This window comes from Hippopotamus amphibius, chromosome 3 (assembly GCF_030028045.1).
Source record: "Hippopotamus amphibius kiboko isolate mHipAmp2 chromosome 3, mHipAmp2.hap2, whole genome shotgun sequence".
Taxonomy (NCBI): Eukaryota; Metazoa; Chordata; class Mammalia; order Artiodactyla; family Hippopotamidae; genus Hippopotamus; species Hippopotamus amphibius.
In genome coordinates this window covers 122341161-122365697 of record NC_080188.1, presented here as the reverse complement: position 1 = coordinate 122365697, position 24537 = coordinate 122341161, and the positions used below count along the sequence as shown (strand labels likewise).

General features: G+C 59.0%; 1 protein-coding gene across 1 annotated transcript in view; it reads right to left on the bottom strand.

The window, feature by feature from the left end:
- The window catches only part of DAGLA (diacylglycerol lipase alpha), a 62333-nt gene extending 39612 nt beyond the window's left edge, over window positions 1-22721 (bottom strand). Inside the window, exon 1 of the mRNA XM_057727738.1 lies at window positions 22682-22721. The gene's annotated coding sequence lies outside the window, so the exon portion shown is untranslated. The remainder of the gene's footprint in view (window positions 1-22681) is intronic.
- Window positions 22722-24537: the final 1816 nt, after the last annotated feature.

Below are 24537 nucleotides of genomic sequence, written 5' to 3'. Positions count from 1 at the left end.
AGTGGTGGGAAACTCCGGGCCAAGGCAGGCATGATGGCGGGAGAGGAGTGGGGGCCAGACCAAGATTCAGCTGACAGTGGTGACAGACGGGACGGGCGCTGCCAAGGATGCCCCAGCCTGATGGCTGTGCAACTGGACAGGCAGAGAGGCTGGCACTGCATCAGCCCTCGGAGCCCTGAGACACTGGGGGCTGGCCCGCTCTGGAGCACTTCCTGCTCAGTCTCTTCCTGCAGGCGGGGAAGGATGGACCACGCCCTGGTTCACCCGATCCTGGAGGAACACAACTCCCCAGAGTTTCAGCTCGGCTCAGTCCTGCCCTCGGGTGTGCAGCAGGCCAGGGCCTCTGTCCAGCAGGCACCCATTCAGGGGTGGTCCCTGGGCTCTGTTTCCACAGCTGAGGGTTCCCCACAATGAGCCTGAGGTTGGAGGCATTTTCCCTTCAACTCCTTCCTCTTCCTGCCACTGGCTCTGACCACACATATGGCCACACAGAAGGGGCCTTAACTCAGGCAGAGGAGATCTCAGAGTTGATGCAAATCCCGTACAGGAGGGGAAACAGAGGCTTGGAGAGAAGATGTCTCTGTCTGCTGGTCAACCACCTACCCACCCCCCATTTCCAGTCACTGCATGGAGTTCATCACACTTAGAAAACACTCTCCTTCCTCTGCTGGCCTTCCTGCCCTCTCCTCCCATGCTGCCTTTGTCCACCACACCCCAGGCACCCTGCCTTCTCTCTGTCCCTCAAACAGCTGAGCATGTCCTGTCTCAAGGCCCAAGCTCTCGCCTGGACATGCTCCCTGTCCTCTTCCCCCGACCCCCCATCATTCAGACCCTAGATCAAACACCCCTCCTCCGGCCTTCCTACTCAGTCTCAGGTAGTCCGCAGGCCCTCTCCCTCACACTGCTGTTTCATTTTCCTCTCAGCACTTTCCACCATCTAACCCTCTCTAGTTTATTTGTTTGTCAATGTGTTTACTATCTGTCTCCCTACCAGGGTGTGGCTCCCACGCAGGGGCCTTGCCTGTCTTCTTCCATCGTGTGGCCCCAGCACCCAGCAAAGGGCCTGGCCGATAGCAGGAGCCGTGTGTGAGCACAGCCTGGGGAAGCCAGTGCAGAGCTGAGCCCAGAACCCAGGCTCTGGACTCCCAGCCCCGGCTCTTTCCACACCACCTGCTGGCCGTGTGCCCGGGATCCCAGATCGGGCCTGGACTGCTCTCCTGCAGCGGCAGCCTCGGACAGGCTCCACACGGTGGGCAGAGGCAGGGGCGATATCTGGCACCGTTGTCATTTTGCTGATACAGAAACTGCAGGGGGGGTCTGGTGATTTGCCGGGGGTGACGCAGTGAGCAGCAGAGCCAGGCTGTGGCCAGTGATCTGGGAGCTCCTGCCGGTTGAGGGGCTCCACTGCACTGACGAGCCCGCTCCCCTGCACCTCCCAGTGGGTGCCCCAGTTTGCCTGTCCGTGGGAGGGTGGCCTGTGGCGCCCACCTCCACCAAGCCTGCTGCTGGGGGGAGGCCGTGCATCGGCGGGGAGAGCATTGCGGGCTGTGCTCCCAGGATGCAGTGGGCACCTGAGCCCTCTCCCAGCGACAGGGTCCCTGAAGGACCCACGTGCCTGCAGCCCGGGTGGCCGGGGGGGCTCCCCAGGATCCCAGGGCTGCTGTCAGCAAGGAGGAAAGGGAGCACCTGGGGAATGACTCCCCTTTTAGAGCCTCAGGGATCTTCTGTTTCCCCAGGACTCGCTTTTTCATTCCCCCTGAATGTTCAACTGCTAAGGGGCTTCAGCCTCCGCCTAGGGGACACAACCCCAGGGAAGATGCTGAAATACTGATACCACCGCATGGCCACCCTGGGGGGCAGACGGGCCAGGAATGACCTCTCTAGGCCCAGTGTTTTAAATCAATCAAAACCAAGGCCCAAACCTAGGCCATCAGTGACTTGCCCATGACCTCAGAGCCTCTAAGCCTCGTTCCTCTCCAGACAACAGAGAGGGAAACAGTGGCTGTCTCCTGGGTGGTTGGGGGACCAGAGATGACTTGGTGAAGGGCCTGCCCTCCCTGCAGATCCTCATTCTGCCTCCTCCCCATGACCCTCATCTGCTCTCTGCCAACTTCCTAGGAATGTGAGGAAAACAAACAAGACAGAGCGCAGGCTTCTTAGAAGGAAAGCACTATAAAAAGCCTCACAATATGATTACTTCCCTTTAAGACAGAGCCCTGGGCTTCGACATCCCCGCCCCCGGGGGCCTCATCAGGATTCTCCCAGCGTCCTTCCTCCTCCTGGCTCACATCTGCACAATCCGGAGACCAGAGACAGAGGGCAGGCCCACCGGGAGACACGCCCTGCCCCAGCATCTCCCTACCAGAGGCAGAGGGCCGAAGGGGGCCTGGATGGCGGGCAGGCTGGTTTCTAGGCCCCGTGGCCCACTCTGCGCGGCCCTTCAGCACCCTCGGTGCCTGGCCTCCTCTCAGCTCTTCTGGGCCTTGGGAGGACACATGAGATCACGTCCGGGAAGTGCTCAGAGCTCCTTAGAGAAAAAAGGCCAGGGGGATCCAAGGTGGGATGAATGATGTATCCATGTGCTCATTCATTAGCACTTTGGTTTAGGTCAGGGGCAGAGGGGAGACGCATGGGGCTTGCTGTCAGAGAATCCAGGCTTGGTACTGGGCTCAGTCACAACTAACTGTGGGCAAGCTGCAACCTCTTGGAGCCCTGACTCCTGTAAAAGGGGGGAGAGAAGGTCTGAGTGACGCTGGTTAACGTATGACCTGCAAATGGGGACTGCGAGGGTACCAGCCTCACAGCGTTCCCGTGGGGGTGACCGCCGAGTGCCTGACAGAGGGCCGCCTGAGTACAGTGCACATTAGGGAGCATCCTTCTGCTGGGGAAGTCGAGTTGTGGATGAAAGGCCTGAGGATGGGGCTGTCTGCCATGCTGCCCAAGCTCTATGTCCATCCCCAGGTGGGCACCCATCCCTGACCAGCAGCAGGACAGAGGGCTGAGCAGGCCCTGGTGGCCACCATGACTTAAGTCACACCCTCAGGAGACGAGCGCTCCCCTCTTCCATGTCAGTCCTGCTCCCCAGATAAGAGGTGGTGGAGGAGGGACCAGGCTGCCTCCCCAGCCCCAGCACATGGCTGGCTCCCCAGGGGCCTGCACGGGAGTGACTGGACAACTTCTTGCAGCTGCGCCCACCTGAGCGAGGATGCTCTCCCAGCTCCCCTCTGTGTACAGAGCTCTCTGCCCACGGTGGGGGCAGTAAAGCCCCTTGGTGACAGCCTGCTCGTCCTCACTGCCTGTCTGACAGGCACCAAGTGGTGGAGTGACCACAGGCCACAGCAGTGGGCTTGCTAAAAGCCACAGTGCAAAACAAGGTGGTGTGGGGCGAGATTCCTCATCCTCCCAGGACTGGAGCCGCAGGCAGGACTGCAGGGAGGGAGGCGGCGGCTCCCTGGCCAGCTAATGCAGGCCTCTCCCTGGGGTCCCAGCTCCGGGAGAGAAAGGGCTCCCTCTCTCCTGGGATGCCAGACCCTCCCAGCCTCTGTTTACCTAACCTGTTTCCAGACCCCTAGCCTCAGGGAGCTGCCAGCATCTTCCCGGTCAGTGAAGGCCACTCTCAGGAGGGCAGGCAGAGGGGCAGGCCCGGGGCCAGGGAAGATCCTGGGGCTGATTCATCTGAAAGGGGGTGAAGGCAGGGCAGGGATGGGTTGAATCTGGCAGGCTCTCCTCGCTGGGAGGAAGGGCAGGGGCCATGGACAGGCACAGCAGCCCCAGGAAAGGAAAGGGCAGAGGTGTCGGGTGGAACGCTCCTGGCTTGGGCCATGTGCTCCTCTGCCCCTAGCCACACAAAAGTCCCATTGATGCTGCCCCTCGCCTCCACGCTACTGCCCTGACACAAGGGCTCTGGGGACCTCTCTTGCTCCTTGCTGACCGTCCAGCTGCCGCTGCCACTGGCGCCCTGGCACGCCAGGCATGCCAGGCCCAGCACTGCAAAGTCACATGCTCTGCGCGGGCGAGGCCAGGCACTGCTGGGGCAGCCTCGTGGACTGCGGGGTGTGGCGCTTACGGGCAGCGTGGCCCTTCTCGGTGATGCAGAAAAGCTGGAAGCCCAGAAGCAGCGGACCACTTGCCTGCCACCCCCGTCCAGCCCCACCCAGCTTCCTGGAGGGCAAATCCCTGGGCAAACAGTCAGCCAGGTGCTGGCGGCACAGCAAAAGCACGGCTGGGAAAAGCAAACACTGTGGGCCACCCCCACCCCACCCCCTTCTCTGGGGGGTGGGGGCCGTAGCCCCACAGGAGGCGTGCACGGGCAGGGTCAGGCCGACCTGCACCTGCAACTTGGCCACGTCCTGGCTGGGTGACTCTGAACAAGTCTCAGGACCTGGGGGTGATGCCCACGTGTACCCCTCTTGCGAAGGTTGAGTGGGACGGAGCCCCTGTGGGAGCACTCAGTGCAGTTTGGCATAGACTAGGGTCTCCATTCACGGAGGCTCCGTCCAGCGCCACATGGATGTGGGGGAAGCCGGGGAAGGTCACGGAACGAGGGGCAGCACCATGGATGTCTGGGCACCACACCTTCCTGGGCACCATGCTCATTCATGGCCCCCTGGCCTCAGCCTCTGAGGGAGACTTCTGACCTATGGTTCAACCAGCAGGGGCTGCTCTACCAACAGAGGCTGCTCCACCCAGGGGGATGCTCCACCAGCAGGGGATGCTCCTGCTGGCCCCAAACTCAGGGCAGTCATAGGTCAGGTCCCAGAATTCCCTCCAGCTGCCTAAGGCCCCAAGGCTTCTGCTTCAGGCTGGCCCTGCCCCACAAGCAGCCAGAGGGACACTGTCTGCGCCTCCTCGCAGACCCCACCCCGGGGTTGAACAGTGCACCCTGATGAAACAGCTTGGCCTTTCTCTGCTCTACTACTCGCCATGGCTGAATGCTCTGCAGGGTCAGAGCGTCTCTGTGCCTTTGCACAGGCCATTCTTATTGCACAGGATACCTTTTCTAATCCTGTTCTCCTGTGAACTCCTCAGCCTGCCAGGGCTTAGCCTAAACACCACCTCCTCTGTGAACCCCGCAGAAGCCTGCCAACCCCAAGGTGGACCTGATCAGCGCCCTTCCATTCCTGCCCCAGGTACCCTGGCTCCCCACCAGGCTGGGAGCTCCTAGAGGGCAGGGCTGTACCTTCTGCCTGTGTCCTTGGCACCCAGGCAGTGCCTGGTACCTAGCAGCTGCTCAGGAAATGTGAAACGAGGCCCAGGCCCTTATTCTGAGATCACGTTGCTGGCCTGTTTGGCCAAAGAGACTTAAGACAGCGTGTGGGAACCTGGGCAAGACAGCTTCCCTGACGAAGCAGATGGGGGCGCGAGGTTTCCTCTCCCTTGGGCCCTGTCCACGCTCTGAGCACCAAGCTTCACCACAGTCAGAGGCAGCTTCGGGGGCTGCAGGATGCCTCCCCATCTCCAAAAGCAGAAAGCGAAGTTAACAGGAGGGTGAGCACAGGGAAGGGAAGTGCAGCCGGAACTGCAGGGAGAAAGGGAGTTGTGGCTGCCATCTGCTGCGAACAAGATGTTTGGAGAACACGCACTCCTCAGCTCTGAGGTCTCCCAGCCAACTCATGCAGGGCGGGCCGCCCCTCCGCAGATGGGAGCTGGCAGCTCAGCCAAGCCTGAGAGGGGCCAGGTCCCCTCCCGCCCACCCAGCCCCTCCAGCTGCCCCCATCTGACCTCCTGCTTCTCAAGCAGACCTGGGGCCCAGATGCCAGCCCAGGACACAGGCCACACCACCCCTTCCAGGGAGCCCCTTCAGGCTCTGGGGAGCCAACGCCACCACAATGATATTAGCATCTCAAACGTAATGATAATTAGGGTAACAATACCAACTACTGTTTAGTGAAAGCCCAACGACCTGCCAGAAGGCCTGTACTGGGAGCTTTTAAAGTGGCCATTATCTCACTTTAGTCCATCAACCCAGGGAGGAGGGAGGAGACACGGAGAATCCAAGAGGGGACCTATGCCCTGCTCCGCGGTGCGGGGGCACCTGGCCACCTAGACCCATCAGGAGAAGGTCTTGGGGCCCTCCCTTATTCTCTAAGCTGGGGGCTCAGCGAACAACAGAATATCTGGTTGGGAAGGAATCTTTAGAGCCACTGAGTCACACATGCTCATTTCAGGTAGGAAAGTAAGGGCTAAGCATGCAGAGACCTGCCCCAGGCCACACCGAGGTCAACAGCAGGTCGGGAGCGGAACGCGAACCCTGGCCTGCAGCCCAGTTCCCAGGGCCTCAACAGGCTCCTGCGCAGGGCTGTCCTCTGGCCTTTAAAGAAAGCTGCCCTTGGAGGGCTGAGGTGTGCTGGCCCTGCCTGAAGGGCCCATCCCAGTTCGGGCTGCCCCCCCCCCCACCCCCCACCCCAGGCCCTGCCCTGCCTTCATGCCCTTGACCACAGCAGGAGGCTGAGCTGAGAGCTGGGGAGGCAGAGCTTTGACCCCAGCCCCACTGCTCTGGAGGCTGGGCCCACGGGCCACATTCCTTCCCCGGGTCGCCCTGCCCTGAGCCTGCTCCCAGAGGGATGAACGAGGCCAACAAGGCTGGACATGCTTGTAGAGGGGTGTGTGGGGGGATAGACGGCCCTCTCATCAGAGACACTGGAGCTGCTCCCTGGCACCCAGCCAGGAGGGTAGCTAGGAGCTGAGAAGCCTGCCCACCTAGGCTGAACTGTGCCAGGGTCCTGAATGTCCCACGTGGACCTCAGCCCGGGCAGCCTGGCCCCCAGGGGGGTGGGGGGGCTGCCAGCCCCTGCTATTCCAGCCTGGAGAGGTCAGGGGACGCCTCCCCCTCCCTTCAGAAACCGGAAGGCCGCATTTCTGGGGCCGTCACCCAGAACTGTGCCTCCCATCCCACCCCCCGCCCAGCTCGCCCCACGCGGCCCTGCTGCTGCCGCCCCCACAGGCCCGCCCCACCGCCTCGCGCCACAGTGCCACAGTGCCGTCTGCTCGGCTCTCCCCCGGCCCCCCCCACGCCGCAACGGCGACACCTCCACCCCGTGGCCTGCTCTCCTGAGGGCGGCACAGACAGCTGGTGCCCGGAGGGCCCGATGATGTGCTCTGGGGCATCTGTGGGCCCGGAAATTGCGCACAGGCGACCGTTTCCACCCTTCCTCCAGGGGTCCTTGGCCGCTGGCTGGGTCACTGTGCTGGCCCTACTTCCTGCCTCTTAGCCCCCCACCGGGTCGCCCTGTCTGTGAAATGCCTGGGGATCAAGGGACTCAATGGCTTCTCTGTTCTCTGGAGGGAAGGCGGTTCATCACCCTTGGAGGAATCTTTCAGGGAGGCAGGGAACTGCCAGGCCCGGGCTCAGCACCCTGGATGCCTCGTGGCTCCTCCTGCGTTGGGGAGCGGGGTGGCGGTGCTTGATGGAGACACGGCAGGGAGGCGGCGGGGGCGGTGTGTGTGCTGTGGGGCAGGAGGGGGGCCTGAGGGTTCCTTAGAGGGAACTGCCCCGCGCCCCCTCGGCCCCCGCTCCCCCAGTTCCCGGGACCCCCTCCGTGTGAGCCGCTGCCGCTACTCAGACACCTTCATGAACACAGGCCAGGGTGAGTGAGTCAGCCAGGGAAATCCCAGCACCCGCACCCGCCGCTGGGTGACAGTTCCGCTGACACCTACGGAGCGGGGCACCCAGCCCCTCCCGGCAGAGGGTGAGAGGAACACCCGGGTTCCCCCACCCTCATTTCCTGCTCCCTGAGAGGGGAGCCTGGCTGAGGGGCAGGGAGGAGTCACAGCTCGGAGGAGCCCTATGAGCACGGGCTCTGGCCCTGGGCCTTGCTCTGTGGCCTCTTCGGGGCTCTGGGGGGTCCCTTATCCTTCACTCATCAGTGGGGGAGGAGGGCGGGAGCACAGTCACCAGCCACGGCCACTGCCAACTCCGGCCCGGTGCCTGTCAGCCCAGCCACGGGGCACCCTGCGTCCCAGGGTCTCCGTACCTCCAGGGCTTCACGCGGCCCACCTCGTTCCTGTGCGGCCCTGGCTGGTCTCCTGCCTGGGCGCCCCCACCACAGGCTGCCCCAGACCCCAGGAAGGGCAGGGTCAAGGCTCTGCCGGAGAGGAGGGAGGTAGGGCAAAGAGGAGAGCAAGGCCAGGAGAGGAGCAGCCTGAAAGGGGAAAGACAGAAAGGAGAGGCACAAAGCCTGCTCCCAGCAGGACATCCTGTCCCTCAAGAAACCCGGCCAGGTCCCCACAAACCTGCTAGACCGGTTGGTTGTTGGTGTTAGCGGCCACCTCAATGCTGCTGGCTGCCTGAGGGTGCAGGGGGCCCTGGGGGCCAAGATCCTGCCTGGCTGGTGCCTCACTGTTGAATGCCACCCACTCCATTACTCCATTCCCTTCCAGCTTGACACCTGCCCAGGTCGGACCACCTTCTGGGCACAGGTGAGGGGAAGGTGATGTTCTGAGCACGCCCCACCCACTGCCTCAGGTGGGCTCCAAGACCAGGGTGGGAAAGCTGACCCGCCTCGCCAAGGCTTCAGATGCGCTGGATGGCATCTTAAGAAGGAGCCTCCAGGGCTATGAACATGAAGGTGACAAGCCCCAACCTTGAGGCTCTCACAGTGCAGAATGACGAGGAAACCCACACACAGGTCAGTGAGTACAGGGCTCTGATGCCAAGGACCCCACAGCAAGGTCGGCTGCTTAGCCCAAGGCAGACAGAGAAGGCTTCCAGGAGGGTGCTGAAGGCTGAGCAGGAGTTCAACACCAGGCAGAAAGATCGGGGAAGCAAGGCTCATCCTTGTCCTCCCCCTCCTCCTGCCCCCACACTCAGAAGCCTCCCAGAACCTCTGGGGCCAATGCACCTTGTGCAGGGGCTGGGCCCTGGACAGCACAGAGCCTGCCTCCCTCACCTCTGCCCTAGAGGCTGAGCACCACCATTACCTCCCAATTCCTCCTGCCTCTGTGTTGCTGCCAGGCAGGGAAGTTGGTGGTAGGAGAGACCCAGAAACCCATCCATTCCTTTGAAAGAACTGAAAAGATGTGACCACAAATCCCATGAGTTTACTGAAATGTCTTTAAAACAAACAGCTTGAATGGATTTCCCCCACCCCCTCTCTCCACTGAGCCACTCATTGGAAAACAGCAGCTCAAAGGGCTAGAGACTCAGGGCTGCTGGGGCCTGATGGAAACGGGGTCTCAGCTTCAAAGCCAGGCAAGAGGCACTGGGATAAAGGCAGCTCTGCACAGGAGAAAATGGAAAAATGACACACAGGCAGGGCAAAGGCGCCGAAGGCTTCGTGGGAGGCCAGTATCAGATCCAGGAACGCTCAGATGCCCTCAAGGCCTCTGCTATTGGTGGCTTTCCCAGTACCATGGGTCTCCCTTCCTCCTGCTCCTCCCTCTGCCCTTGCCTTGAGGGCCCTGCCCTGAGCAGCTGCTTCTGCACACCATCTCACTGGGCAGCTGGAATGGACAGGTGGGGTCTTCCCGGACAGCACAAATTGCTTAGAAAATCAGGCAAAGGGGCAGGAGCGGGAAGGTATGTGGCTCACCAGAGATGAGAGCTGGAAGGGCCTCGGGAAATCAGAGATCAAGACCTGCTGACTCCCTGAATCTTAGCGATGAAGACTCTAAGCCCAGAAAGGTACACTGATGTACCCGAGGTCACACAGCTATGGGTCCTTGTCCTGTTGTTGGCTGCATTCCAAGCCTCCTTCATTCAACCATTATTCCTCAAGCACATGCTATGTGCCCAGACTCTGGAGCTTTGGCTCAGGCTCCTAGGTGATGCCCTGATGAAAACTGAACTCTGTCCCAGAGGCTTGCAAGCTGGGGGACCTCCCATCCCTTGGCTCTCCCCTCCCCACTTGTTCCTTTTGTGTAAAGAGGAGGAGATGCCCTGCCATCACCAGGGAAGACTCACAGCAGACATGAAGTGAGAGAAACAGTGGGAAGGACTGGAGAACAGTGGGCACAGCCTGGAGGGGAGGGGACCAAGGTGAAGGCACCCCGGCGGGTAGGCTGAGCAAGAGAAACGCTGCCCTAGGAGTCTGAGGCTGCCACTGGCACCTGTGTCCTGAGAACTCTGGACCAGACATGCTTACCTATGCCTGCTTTTTCCTTCTTGTCACAAAGTACATGTTCTCCACAGAAAATAGAAACCAAAAGGGGGGGGGGGGGAGAAAATAGAAATCATCCATGATCCCTCTAGGAAAATTATTAACTATTATCATCTGTCGAGTCTTTTTTCTGCCCTGTTCAAATACGGGATCATTCCATACCTACCGCTTTTTTTCACTGAGCTAGAGAAGGTGAATATTTCTCATTAAACGTTTTTCCAGGGACTTCCTAGGTGGCGCAGTGCTTAAGAATCCACCTGCCAATGCGGAGGACACAGGTTCGATCCCTGCTCCAGGAATATCCCACATGCTGCAGAGCAACTAAGCCCGTGCGCCAAAACTATTGAGTCTGTGCTCTAGAGCCTGGGAGCCACAACTGTTGAGCCCATGTGCCACAACTACTGAAGCCCACGCACCTACAGCCCGTGCTCTGCAACAAGAGAAGCCACCGCAATGAGGAGCCCATGCACCGCAACGAAGACCCAATGCAGCCAATAAGTAAATAAATAAATTTATTAAAAATAAATAAATTAAAAAAAAAATTTTTCCAGCCCGATCTTCCCTCATCACTGTGGACCAGTCCATGTGCACAGAGTAACGTGAGCTTATTCAACCAATTCCCTACTGGTGGCTGTTAGGCTCTTTCCCTCTTCTCACTGTGAGAAAAGCCCAACAGCTGGGCCCAATGATGAGCGGCCCCAGGCCCCCCGGGCGGGCTGGTGCTGGAATCCCGGGGCTCCCAGCTCCCTCTGGGGTTCATTCTCCCCCAGCAGAGGCCGAGCCTTATGCATAACTGGAGGGGGGTAGGGATGGGGGTCTTGCCCTTCTCCACAGCTCTCAGACAGCGAGTGATTTCCAGTGACTCTCAAACTTGAATGGGCAGGGAGGAGATGGGTAAATGCAGGTTCCCAGGCCCCATCAGACATTCTGAAGCAGGTGGTCCAAGGTAGGGCCTAGGAGTCTACAGCTGAGTGAGCCCCATCCTGGCCAGCCCCCAGGAGATTCTGACACTGGGGTGAACCTCCCTGCACAGAGAGAAGCCCTGCTCCAGAGGATGAGCCCCACCACCGCTTCTCCCACCTGTGAGCCGATGCAGCACCTCGGAGCTGGTTAAACTGCAGAGTTCTGGGCTCCAGTCGCGATGCTGATTCAGTGGGGGGAGGGGCACCCTGAGACTCTGCTTTTCTAACCTGTTTCCAGGTGCTGCTGCTGGCTCACAGGCCACACTCGGGAGTGCTCAAACTAAATCCATGCGGGCACCACGTGCAGGCGCTGGGCAGGTGCAGGCGATGCGCACTGTGCCTGGAGGGGCCATCACAGCCGGCACTTAGCAAGCACTTCCTATGGGTCGAACGCTGTGCCCTGGCCGCTCAAGGTGTGGTCCGTGAGCCACATCCCGAGGAGCAGATCTGGGGCCCCATCCAGCCTCAATGGGAATCTGCATTGGTAAGCTCCCCGGGGGAATCTGTGTGTCCAACAAAGCAGCACTTTTTAATTTTTTTTTTGGCCGTGCCTCGAGGCTTGCGGGATCTTAGTTCCCCGACCATGGATAGAACCCATGCCCCCTGACATGGAAGATCGCAGTCCTAACCACTGGACCGCCAGGGAAGTCCCTAAAGCAGACTCTGCTGAGACCTTAACCCCGTCATCCCCCGTCATCCTCCTAAGACTCTTCATATGCAGGTCAATTATTCCCCTGATTTTATAGCTGAGATTCTGCAGCTTCAAGGTTAAACGACTGGGTTAAAGTCTCACAAGTGCCACCCGCAGGAGCTGCGACAGGATGCTGGACGGTCCAGCGCCAGAGCCTGAGCTCCTCACCCCACATCTCAGCACCCCCTGCGGATTCCTGTTCAAGCCCCACGGCCACGGCGTGAGGTGGCCTCCGGCTCCGGGCTTTACAGATGACACCTCGGAGACCAGGGGAGTCACCCAACTGCTCCGAAGCACTCCCCGGGAAACAGCGGGCCGGGGGCCTCCCTGCCCGCTGTGTCCACGCCCGTGTCCTTCCCTCCCGGCCCGGGTGGGGGTTCTGCCTTGCAGCCCAGGCCCGGGTGGGGGTTCTGCCTCCCAAGCCTGCAGAATCTGCGTGGACACAGTCGGGGGCAGGAAGTGGGAACCGGGGCGGAGCAACCAGGGGCTGCTCGGCGTAGTCTGAGGACATTGTTCGCAGCCAGACTCAGCTCTGTGTGCCTTCTGAAAGGCAGCACGGGGTAGCTGTGCTCAGCCCAACGAGGCCGGCCCCTTTCAACCTTCCACGTGCTGCCATTTCCAATCACGACTTTGCAGGCCTCCTATAATTTATACATCCCAGGGTGCACTGCTCCAGCTGCTTTATGATAGGAGTTCATTACACCATTAAGGTTAAACTTTCATAAAGTACTGAGCAGGCGGTGGGCTGGGTGCCCGGCTTAGTTACCGCCGCCGGAAGCTTGCTGAATGGGGTTCACCTGGGGTGGAGGGGGGGTTCAGGCTCTCTGAAGGGGCCAAGAAAGGGAGAAGGCAGCCCTGGAGAATGGGGGCCCTCCGTCAGCCGTTTACTACACTGCACGGTAGAGCGGGCAGGTGGCAAGGAGAACAATCTTCAGCAGCTCAACACTGCTGGCAGGGGGCGTGGGGGTGAGAGGAAGCCTCCCGTGCTGCCTGCCAAGGCGGTGAGGTGCAGGGTCTGAGCCACGGACAGGCCCACACGTGAGCCATGACAAAGGACAAGGGGAGGCTGGTTCTCTCAGCAACAGGGTGGCCACAGGGGGCCTTCCTTTTGTAGGAACCTGTCCTTCCTGTGGTTCACGGGGTCCCTGAACCCAGTACGAGGTGGGGGAGCAAGAAGGAACACCCCCGAGAGCAGGGGCCAGACAAATGGGGGTCCAAGGCCCAGCTGTCTAGCCACAGACACACAGCCCTCTAGCATTTTCCTTCAATTCTCCAAGGAAGCTGAGATCCTCAACCTGTCCCTTAGCTGTCAAACACACGTGCCTCCCTCCCAGGGCACTGTCCCAGCACAGAGCACGGTGAGCTCCCACTGCACGAGAGCCTCCATCCCTGTTCTTTGCATTAAAGGAGTTACCGAGCACAGCGCACTTAGGAAGGTGCCTGGCAGAGAGGACTCGCTTGCTTGGAAGGCTTTGCTATCCTTGCTGCTGTTACACTTGTCTGTTTATGTGTCTGTCCCTAACCTGGGAACTCCCTGAGGAAGTGGTGGTAACTTATTCCCAGCTCCAGGCACAGAGTTTAGCCTGCAGCAGCTGCTTGACAACTGTCCCTGAGAACCGGTGGACGGGAGTTTACACATGGCAGGACTATTCCCCGCTCCGCAGTCTGGCCCCAGTCCCGGGGACGGTGTCGGCAGAAGACCAAGCTCTCTCAAAGGTATGAGAGTGAAACCACCTCTTGACAAAAATTCCTTGACTTCCCAGGAGGAAAGAGACTACAGATGCGGCTGGTTTTTCTGGCTCCGAGAGTTGACACTGGCCTTCTCCTTCCGCACACCCCTGGAACCAAGGAGGATGAGGAGGGTTTGCTGTGACGGGGACCTCCAGCCTCGGGTGGGGCTCTGTGGCCCCGCAGGCTGGCCTCATTCTCCAGTCGCTGCCCCAACCAACAAACTCCGAGGGCTGGAAAGGACCAGATGGGACTGTGGACTTGTCAAGGTTGCCAGTGTTCTTGGCTGTGAGGCCAAGTCATGACCCCCACACTCGTGATGCACAACCTCACCCGCAGGCCATCTTCCCACAGCCGAGGGGAGCGGGAGGGGCTGCGGGGCGGCCACTTGGCACAGGGGGGTTCAGACGGTCTCTGAGGAAAGACCCTGGCTTCCCCCAAAGGCCTCAGGGGAGGACAAGGTGACCAAATAAAAGGCAGCCATATGGAAGAGGCGCCAAAGGGAAGGAAACCAAACTAGGAGAGGAACCAAAGAGGGACGGGCAACCTCGGAGAGCGTGGGGGCGGGAACAGGGTCAGATGCCAGAGGGACAGTGGGACGCTGCCAGCTCTGAGAAGCACCAGGGTTGCCTGGCTGCAGGACGCAGCCTCAGGAAAGGGAGGGTCCGTTCAGTGTAGCACTGCCTGGGGGGACAGAAGAGCGGACACCAGGTAACATTTACAGTGCTCTTGGCATTGGACGGAACTTCCAAAGAGGTGGCGTCTCATTTCATCCCAAGAGCTGCCCAGTGCACCATATTCCACTAGATCCCCCCTTGCAGAGATGAGGAAACTGAGGCTCTGAGAGGTTAAGGGACTTGCCCAAGTAGTAGTGGACCTGAATGGAGCTTTATGCTAAAGCCCATGTTTGCAGGCCTATGTTATGCTAAATTTAAAGAGAATGAATCAGAGGTGGGTGACTGGAGGACAGAAAGGGCAGCATGGTCTTGGACACCTGCAGTCCCGAGTGGGCCCGGTGGGCCGTGCAAACCGGGAGGGGCACATTCGGCAAGACCGCAAAGGCCAGGACCGTCCCCTCCCCTCGGCCGCTGGGCCCAGGGCTGCTGGGAGGTCCCGCAGCCGGCCTGAAGCTGCAACAGGGCAGCTGTCCCAGGGCAGTGCAGGAGCTTGGATGAAGCGGAGCCTGATGTAATCCCCGCCTGCAGAGGGCGGAAACTTGGGAAGTGAAACTAGCTGTCACCTCACTGCAGCCCGGCCACAGATTTCCAACAGTCATGCCAGGCAGGCCTCGCCCCTACCCACCATCTGAGGCCTCTGCTGTCCTCTCCGGGGCCCGGGGGAGCCCTCGAAGCACACGCTGAGCTCCCCGGGCCCAGCCCAGTGCCGAAACGTGCTAGGAGTAAAGCTGATAAGAAAGCAGAGGGTTTCTAGCCAACGCCCTGGGAAGCCTGCCATCGAGAGGCTGATAGTCTCACCGCTTTCCGGAACAGACGCAGGGCTCACCTCTTCACCAGGCTTTCCGCATATTTTGAGGGGCGAGGAGAGGTCCTGGCGGCTGCATGGTGAGCCAAGCTCCTTCCTCACCAAACCCGCCTGAAGCGACCTGGTCAGGCTGCCCAGGCGTGTGGGAGATGAGAGGGATGGTGAGGCCCGGAACCCCAGGCAGGCCCCGTGCACTTCCACACAACCTAAGGCCCCAGAGCAAGCGGGACGGCCTCCAAGGGCCCAGGCACCGGTCAGCCAACCGGGACACCAGACTGGGGTCTGGCCCCCACTTTAGGGACCTCCTGTCTAGGCCTTGGCCCAACAGGGTCCTCAAGCAAGGCCTTCCAGCTGGCAAACCATGGAATTCACTAGCCCATCCGGGCAGCTCAGACAGAGGGAGGGTGCAGACACCCCGGCCCGGGTTTATGCCTGGCCTGAAGTATTCCTGGCCTTCATGCCAGCTCCTGAAGCTCTGAATCTCACACACAAGCAACTCCAACCCTTGATCAGCACAGGGTCTTTCCCATCCAGCATTCCCTCTGAGCATGAGGACAGCCAATGAAGGAGACAGAGTATCACTGCTGCTATTATACAAGTGGGGCAACTGAGGCTCAGAAAGGCTGAGTGACTCATCTGAAGTTGCCCAGCAGAATTCAGGCCTGGCACCCTCCACCTGCCTTGCTGTCTCCCTAAAATCACCCATTCCAGGATCCCAGGAGTAGGTACTCCTGGTCCCCATGGCAAAGGAGGGGGCCTGACACATCAGGTCAGACAGGCGAATGGTTTGAGGTTGCTGGATAAATATACAGATATCTGATAAACAGGCCAGAGGAGCCAGAGAGAGAAGAAAATTACAGAGGGAACGAGACCAGCACCCTGTATCTCAAGGCTGCCAGGGTCCAGGAGGCCCTGCCCCCTATCAGCTGAGTGCCTCGAGCGCGTTTCTAAACCTCACCTACAAAATGGGTTAATACCACCTGCCTCTTGGGTGGTTATGGGGATTAAACGAGCTAAGGCAAGAGAAGTGTTTAGCATGGCGCCTGGCGTGTGCTCAGTACGTGCTGTTTGCCATCACTGTTAGTCTTCAGTGACGACATGGATTAGTGAGGGGAACAAGCCGCGAACATTTAACAACACACACTCAGAGGGGCACTGGTGCTCCACCCGCTGATCACGTCAGGTAGGACAGTCCCGGAGTGTGGTGGGGAGGCAAGAAAGGCATCACCAGAGAGGCAGGCTGTGTGGGCCTGAAGGAGGGGTGGGGCTCACAGAGGAGAGGGAGGGGTCCTGGGTTCAAACCCTGGCTTCCCGCCTACTTGCTGTGTGTCCTTGGCAGATAACTCACCCTCTCTGAGCCTCCTGTAAGACAAGGGTAGAGGGATGGGCGAGTAGAGGGATACCTATTATTACAAGGAGTAAATGGGATCCTCTCTATACTGTATGGTGTGCCAGGCTGAGTTCCCCAAATTCACGGAGTGGAAACTATTATTATTACTGTTATTTTGTTTCCAGGAGCCTTTGCTCCTGGAAACAGATGCCCTGAGGCCTCCTGATCCCCAAACCTGAAAGGGTTTGGCAAAAGCCAAGTGCAGGGCTGTTCCTGATGTGGGGGCGGGGGCCAGAGGAGCAGCCCCACCGAGCTCACCCCACTGTGAGGCCTGCCTGGTGGAAGCAGCCATGGGCTGAGAGCTGCAGGGTGAACTGTATATAATGAAGAGACATTAATAATAAATTAACCTCAAGTAAGTCCAAGAACATCAATCATAAATTAATTAAATGGCTCCAGGAGAGGCAAGAACAAGGGGTCTCTTCGGGATGAATCAGAGGCAGCAACCTGCCTCACCTTACATGTCACAGCCCACCCTCCCGGAGGCTCTGTGGCCAAGAGCCTCTCCAGGTGGAGGAATTGGTTCTCAGAAGCAGCTCCCAAAACACAGGTGAAGATGAGCCCCACGACCCGCCTCTCCCCCGCTCAGAGAGCTCTCAAACGCTGAGAGGGTTTTGATGAAACTTCCCAGAATAGTAACCTTCTGCGCTGAACTCAGGCAGGAGAAATTTCAAGGGGTAATTTGGTGAGAAAATGATCAAATGCCTGGAAATAAGTGCTCAGGATACTGGAACCCCCTCGGTGGGTCCTCAAGGATAAGAAGAGCGTCCTTCAGGGGATCCCCAACAGCCTCCTGCTCACAGTCCCCGCCTGGAACCCACCAGAGTCAAAGCGGCTGAAAGTCAAGGCTGGAAGCCGCATCTAAGGCCGGGGAAGAGGCCCTGCTCCAGGCCCCGCCTCTACTGACCAAAGTGACAAACCTCGTGGCCTCCACTTCCCCTCTGTAATCAGTCAGGTTGGTCTCTCCCCTCCCTCCCCAGGGCGGCCACTGCCCCGGTTCAAGCCCTCCAAACCTGGCACCTGCCCTGGTCGCCAGCTGGCCTCCCCACTCCAGCCCCCCAGCTCCCCCCGGGCACCAGCTGCCAGACACCTCTTCCTGGCACACTCTCACTCAGAACACTTTAGTGATGGCCCATGTTCACGGACCAAAGCTTCAACCTCACAGTCATGGCTCTCGGGGACCCAGTCCAACTCGCCGTTTCAACCTTTCATCACTTCTGTTTCCTGCATCCACAGTCAAGCCAGGCCACAAACCGTCAGCCCCTCGTTTTCTCAGCCATATCCCCTGTTGCTGCCATTTCCTCAACAATCATCTGGCTGGTCCAGGTTAAAGGCCACCAACACTTGCTCAAGTCTACCCTGATCTCCTCTGACCGCCGGGGGCACCCACCTCTTGACATTACAGCGTAGACCTCTGTGTCCATCTCACATCTTCTCAATAGATTGTGAACATCAGGATCTATACCTCGTAGGTGCTGGTATGTCCACTTCATCTTCATGGCCCTCACTGACCCCAACCCTCAGTAGGTGCTCAAGAAATTCCTATCGACTCAATTGGAGTGGAAACATTCTCCAGGGGCCAAAATATTATCTTGCGTGATACGCAGATTCCATCCATGCCAAGGGTAGGCTGGAGCTAATTTCTCCTTATCAAGAAAAGGGACATGACCTATGACATCTCCCCCCGGTGCTAAAGGATACAGATCATGACGTAACTGTTTTTCTGTGGAGGATACTGACTGCAGGAGCAAAGGCATAAACCGAGTGTGCTTGTCTCTGTCACGATCCGTATATACTCACCAGGCACAGGATTCTCATAACCACCCCTGCGGGAGGTTTTACTGTCCTCATCTCACAGATGGGGAAACTGAGGTACAGAGAGGAACCAGTATTCCAACTTGGGTGTTTCTGACTCCAGAATCCCAAGTCGTAAGGCCCCTGGGCTACGGTGCTCTCTTCTGTCCCCTGGGGGAACTGTCCCCGGCTGACTTCCCAGTGGGCTTGGGGAGGAGGTGGAAGCAGGCGTGTGTGAGCACATATGGGTGTCGGAGGGCCACACCCCCAGCCTGGGCGTCCTTCTAAGGAATACTGAGAAAGCAGAAGGGCTGCTCTTGTAAGAATCACCTGGAGACAGTAAACGCACCCTCCCAGAGCTGGAAGGCGACCTCCCCCTGACTCCCACTGTTCTCTCCTGCTTCGTGGGGCCCAGCAACACCCCACCACACACACCCACTGACACCAGGCCAGCCAGACACAGGAGCCCACGAGCTCCCCCGCCACCAGGCGCTCCACACCCCCTCAGCCCTCACTTCCCACAGAAATGCTTCCTTACGGACACACGCGGCTTCGCCCATGTGCAATTGCCGGGCAGCCCTGCGGCAGCAGTGGCCCCACCCCTGCCCGTCTCCATCATGATCCTGCAGAGGACCTGGGGACTCCTGCCTGCTACCCTCACCTGTGGCCGCACCACCCCCCTCCACACCACCTCCCTGGACCCCCCTCAGGGGCTGAGGGGCCCCCACGGGGAAGGCGGTTTCCTGGATCCTCCTCGCCAACACACCCAGTGACCCGTCCGCCCAGAGAGATCGAGTCCAGCCAAAGTTGGTATCAGAAAGGGAAAAGGAATATCAAGATAAACACTCCTCAGCCCTGCCCGCTGAGATGTAACCACATCCCACAATGTCCTGGGCTCCACGGTTCTAAAAGATTTATCGTCCTCTGACCGCGTGCTCATTGATATTTCCCCAGTACCACTTGCCCGTTCTGCTGGAGTGTAACATAAAGCTTTTCCAGGGAGAAACTGAACTTAGATGGAGCACTGGGCCAACAGGTGATGAAACCCTAAGTGGGATCCCTCTCTGGGCCCGGTGAGAGGGACTATGGGGAGGGTCCGTGCCTTCAGCTGTGGCCCAGAAGCCTCTGTCCAGAGATGCCCGATTCCCTGGCACCCCTGAAGCTGAGCAGCCGGGCACCATGATTTATAAGGCAGCTGAGGAAGGAAAGGTTGCCAGGAGCTGAGTTAAGCAACTTTTGGAGAAACATGGACAAAGAAATAGGAATAGGACTGAGGACCAGAGTTGAGAAACATCTGAGCAACAGAGAGCCACTTGCCCTCGATGGCCACTCGCACGTCAGCCCTCTGCCCCAGCTGGACTCTGCTCAAAATCAGCAGCTATGCACCACGGCGAGGGGTGGTGGTGACCTGGCTGGGCTCCCTGTGGCCTCAAACCCTGAGGACTCAGAAGAAAGCACTGCTCTGCTTTTGGGAAACAGAGGCCAACTCCTCCTGTCGGTGTCCCTGATCTGCCCTGCCTGTCACCCAGCTCTGCCGTGCAGAGTCCCAGCATCCCAAGTAGATGGCAAGGGGTGGCTGTAAAGGACTCCTGTATCCCCAAACCATAAGGCTGAGCCACAAATCAGAACAAACAGGCGGAGGTGTGGAGGGTGAGCTGAGGGGACGTGAAGCCTGAATATTCACATCAGGGAGGCCTGAGACTGCCTCTTAATGGACTCACACTAGGAGAGCTTTCCAAGCAGGGGCTGAAGTGCTGGCAACTCCTGGGGAGGCAGCGAAAGGAGCTGCAGGGAGCACATGGGACAGGCCACGGGTACCCCGCGGATGACCTGGGAACGAGTGGCCAAGGAAGCACTCACAGCACCAAGCAGTGTCCAGGCGACGACCCCTGGGCAGGGTGAGGCCCTCGGCGTGGAAAAGTCAGCTTGCCACCCGGGGCCTGGCGGAGCCGTGTCCTCCTTCTCCCCTCATGGCTTGACACTGCAGCATGGACACCGGGCAAAAACTTTCTGCCTCGGGGAGCAAGCTTGTGAAACAGATTGCCGGCTAAGGCAGACACATGGAATGCTGGAGAAACAGGCCCAATTCATGGAATTGGGCCTTCCAGTGCGAAGCCTTCTAGCTGTGGGCTATGGAATACAGGCTCCGCAGCCCATTATCAGCAACTAGGCCCCAGTGGCAGAAAGTAAAGCAATTGGCAGCCTCCCTCAGCTTCTCCACCTGGGATGGCCCTTCAGGCAGAAGTGGGCCCATGTCCTGGGGAATTCCTGCTATACCTGTCCACCCTCAGAGGCTACCTCTGAGGGCGTCCATCGCCCGTTCTCCTTGCCGCACGCATCCAAGGGCATCCCTCATGGGCCCCAGCCTCCTGCCATCCAGCCTCAACCTCCCTCACAGGACCGCCCAGCCCTGCGTCCCCTCTGGTGACTCTGACCCACTTGGCCTTCTTCAGGCCACAGCCCCCAAAATGCTGATGTGGCGGCTCCCCACCCCCACTCTCTGAACCCAGAGCCAAAGGAAATTCTCAAGAGAAAGCACACACTTGCAAGTCTTGCTTCCACCCAGGTACCCCAGATCTGTCAGCCACAGACACCTCCCAGCCCTGCACGGCCCCCAGCACATCTGCAGCCCTGGCGAAGAGCTCCTTCTTGCTCGGGTCACTCCTGCAGGACTCTACAGTTGCTGCGGCCACGCTCGGACCGTCCTCGGGAGACCTGGGGCCTGGTTCCAGCTCAGCAGCTGACTCACAACGTCAACAGATCCCACTTTCCCCACCAGGAGTCTTTACGTTCAGGGCCTCTAATTCCCTATGACAGGACCTTGACATTCCAGCTGCCTTCCTCCCCAATCACATTCTATGCCTCCACTTCCTCTCCCTCCTGCCCTGGTCTCTTTACCTGATGATAATCCCTGACCTCTGGACAGCCTTTCACAAAGGGTTTCCAAGGGCACCAGCTTTCATCCACTGCGACCACCTTCTGATGTGGCTCTGAGAGGTAAAGTCACATGCTCAAGGTCACATAGGCAAGACTGGAATTCAAGTTTTCTGTTTCCGTATACACTGGATGACACTCCATCTCTGAGGAACCTCTCCAGCATCTCCCACCTTGCAAATGAGCTGCCACCCCCCAGCCTTCTCTTCCATACTCCCAACTTGGTCTTTCTGGACTCCTAAAGGCCCAGCCTCATTTAATCTTCTACTCCCAATTCCACTTCCCTAAGAGATCCACAAAGACCTAACCAATTCCCCCACATCCTAAGACTGCTCTGGGGGTCCATATATTGCCCCTCTGTGAAGCAGAACAGACGTGAAGCTGAGTGAGACCCTCACCCAGAGCTTCCCAAAAGACTGGTAAGGGCAGAAACAAACCTACTACATGCCTGGTGGCTGCAGACTCATCTTTCAAACACCCCTCAAATGGTCCTCTAGACCCAAAGGCTTCTAAGCATCACAGAAGAGAGGCAACTCCCAGACACCCAGGCACAAACCATCACCCCAAGGGAAAGGCAGGGCCTGGGGACTACAGATGGCTGAAGCACCACACATCCCCCCGCCCACCGACATGGCCCACCTCTCGGCTCTACACATTCCTCAGGACACATGTTCAGGGACAGTGAGCAGAGCTGAGAATCAACCACCCTTCCCCTCCTCCCCAAAGCTGGATGAATTCATGCGCCCAGGGCAATGCTAGTACCTGAACAGGTCTCCATCTGGGTCACCAACAGGGTCCTCAGGGTATAAGCATCTCCTGGCATCTCTCTTTCACATCCACTATATAGGACACCAACCTTCTCCCAGCCTTCTGCCTTCCTCAGTCCAGTGCACCCAACAGGCATTAAAGGTGTGCCCCTGTGCCAGAGACAGTGCCCCTCCCTCATCATCACCAGAGTGGGAGAATGGACATTTATCCTTCCCACCCACCAGGGTCTGAGGGCCGTGGATTCTCCCCTCGCAGGGCCACGCTGCCCCAGCACCACGCTGCCCCAGGGCCATTTCTCACAGTCACACTAGAAACTCCTGCCATGCTGAGGACACGAATTCTTCAAGCCCCCGGTGCCATGTCTCTACACCACGTCAAGGCCAGAACCATCCGACACCTTATTAATTAGAGCACTTCTTCACACCCCTGCGAGGGGCACCAGCACGCGCCCACGAGCTGGCCACCGCCACTCCAGAACCAGTCCAAGTGCTGCGCCCATCACCTGCCTGCACAGAGGGCTGCGCCCGCCGCACACCTGGGCGGCCACCACCACACCAAGGTGGGGGTGAGTCTTCTGACACCCGTGCCAGGAAAACCACGCTGCCTGTGCCAGACCCACGCTGCCCACGCCCGTGCCACGGGTGTCACCATCCCCACATTGGCGCCAGGGGCTCCACGGATCTCACACCTGCCACGGCCGCGCGTGGCAGCCGCACCCCCGCCCGCGGACCCGTCGGGCGGGCCACCGCGCGCCCTGGACACTGCCCAGCTGCCGCGCCGCTCACACCGCGCCCGCGCTCGGGGCCCGGCCCGCCGCACCCGCGGCCCCCCTTACCTCCAGCCCACCGCAGGGCTCGGCCCGCCGCCGCCGCCGCCACCGCGACCGCCACCTCCATCCTGGGCTCCCCAAGGCCCCGATTCACTAACGCCGCTTCCGCAGGGCGCCGGCGCCGGCGCGAAGGCCGCCTCCACCCCCCGGGGGACGCTGCGTCCTTTACGTAAACCCCACTCCGCCGCCAGCGGTGACCATGGCGACGGCCGTGGGGCGGCAGCGCCCCCTGGTGCTAGGGAGGGGAGCGGCGCTGAGGCCGGAGTGAGCAGAGTCTTTTGCGGGTTGGGGCCCCACGCGTGGGGGCGGTGGGCGCGGAGCTCAGGCCGCCGCAGGGGCTCCGTGGGCGGCCGGGAGGGGCAGGACCGGCCGCGCTGCATCCGGGGAAGGGAGCCGCCTGGGTACCCCTCCTTCAGGCCCCGCGTGACCGGGTTAGCGTGGGAGAGGCAAAAAAGCATGTAGGATCACTGGAGAACTGGTTCATTTGGGGGGAGGAAAGAGAGAGATGGGCTCCACCTCCTTGGGGGGGAGGTGCTAAGCACTCTTCGAGGGGTCAGAGTGCATCTTCATCATCTGTGTCCTCTCCTCACCCTCCACCCCTACAGCGCCCAGCGTCGTGCCTGGCATCCAAAAGGGCGCTTGGTCAATTTTGAATTCCTGTCAACTAAAGAAAATGACCCTTCCTATTCTGCTTCACACGCATCCATTCATTCACTTAACACACCTTCCCTGAGAGCTAGCCTTGAGCGGGGAGCGCCTCTGTCCCTGTGCCTTGTGCTAAGCTGGGGGAGTGAGTGGGTACAAAGAGAAGCCGAACCCAAGTGTTCAGTCTAGGGGGTACTAGAGCATCACAATACAGGGTGCTTGGGTGCTTGTGGCGTAGGAGCTCAGCAGAGAGGGCAGGTGGAGCTCTTTGAGGGGCACTTAAGCAAGCCTTGGGGGAGGGAGTTGGGTCTGGACACTGAGATGACCCAGCTGCGTCTCAAAATTCAGAGGCAAAAGGGGGACTAGCTTGTTTCAGCAGGGGGAGTGCCTCTAAAATGTGCTCTGGGCCCTGCTGTCATCCCAAGAAAACAGGGTGTTACGCAGCACTTTAGTGTAAGTGGGAGCATAAGGAGCCGTGTGTATGTTTGGGGGCGCTGAGGTAGAGTACCGCCTGAAAAGTATCTGCACTTTTGTGTTTCAAGTGAGGGGATTCAAGAGTTGGACCCTCCCAGCCTCAGGAAGGGCAGAGTATCAGGGAGGCTTTAAGGACTGACTGTAGCATAGCAGTGTGGGGACCTTCTCTCTAGATCATTGCAATTAAGCAGAATCAAAACTGCCAAATTTAATATCCCTTGGTTCAAAGTTCTAGATTCCCAAAAGAAAGAATCTTGTTGGTCCAGCTTGGGCCATGGTCAATCATAGCAGCTACATTCCACCCCCTTAGCTGCCTGGTGCACACAAATTCACACATGTACACACACACACACACACACCCTCCTGCCCTTCATCCAACGTCACCGTCACCAAACAGTATATTGTGTTCCAATATTCCCTGGTCGGCCACTTCCAGACTTGATGTCATGATCAAGAGCCAAGTTCAAGATCTTCAAGGTGATGCCCATGTCCTTTTTTGCCTCAAGGTTTATGGTGATCCCATCTGGGCAGCTAACAGCTAAATTAAAGCATACATTTAACTACCACCATGTCCTTTGAATTCTTGCTGCTCAAAGGGTGGCATCAGCACCATAGGGGAGTGTGTGAGAAATGCAGAATCTCAGGCCCCCACATCTCAGCAGGTTGACAAGATCCCTCGGTGATTTAAATGCACATTACAGTTTGAGAAGCACTGCTATTATAATATGGATGGGAAGAAGAAA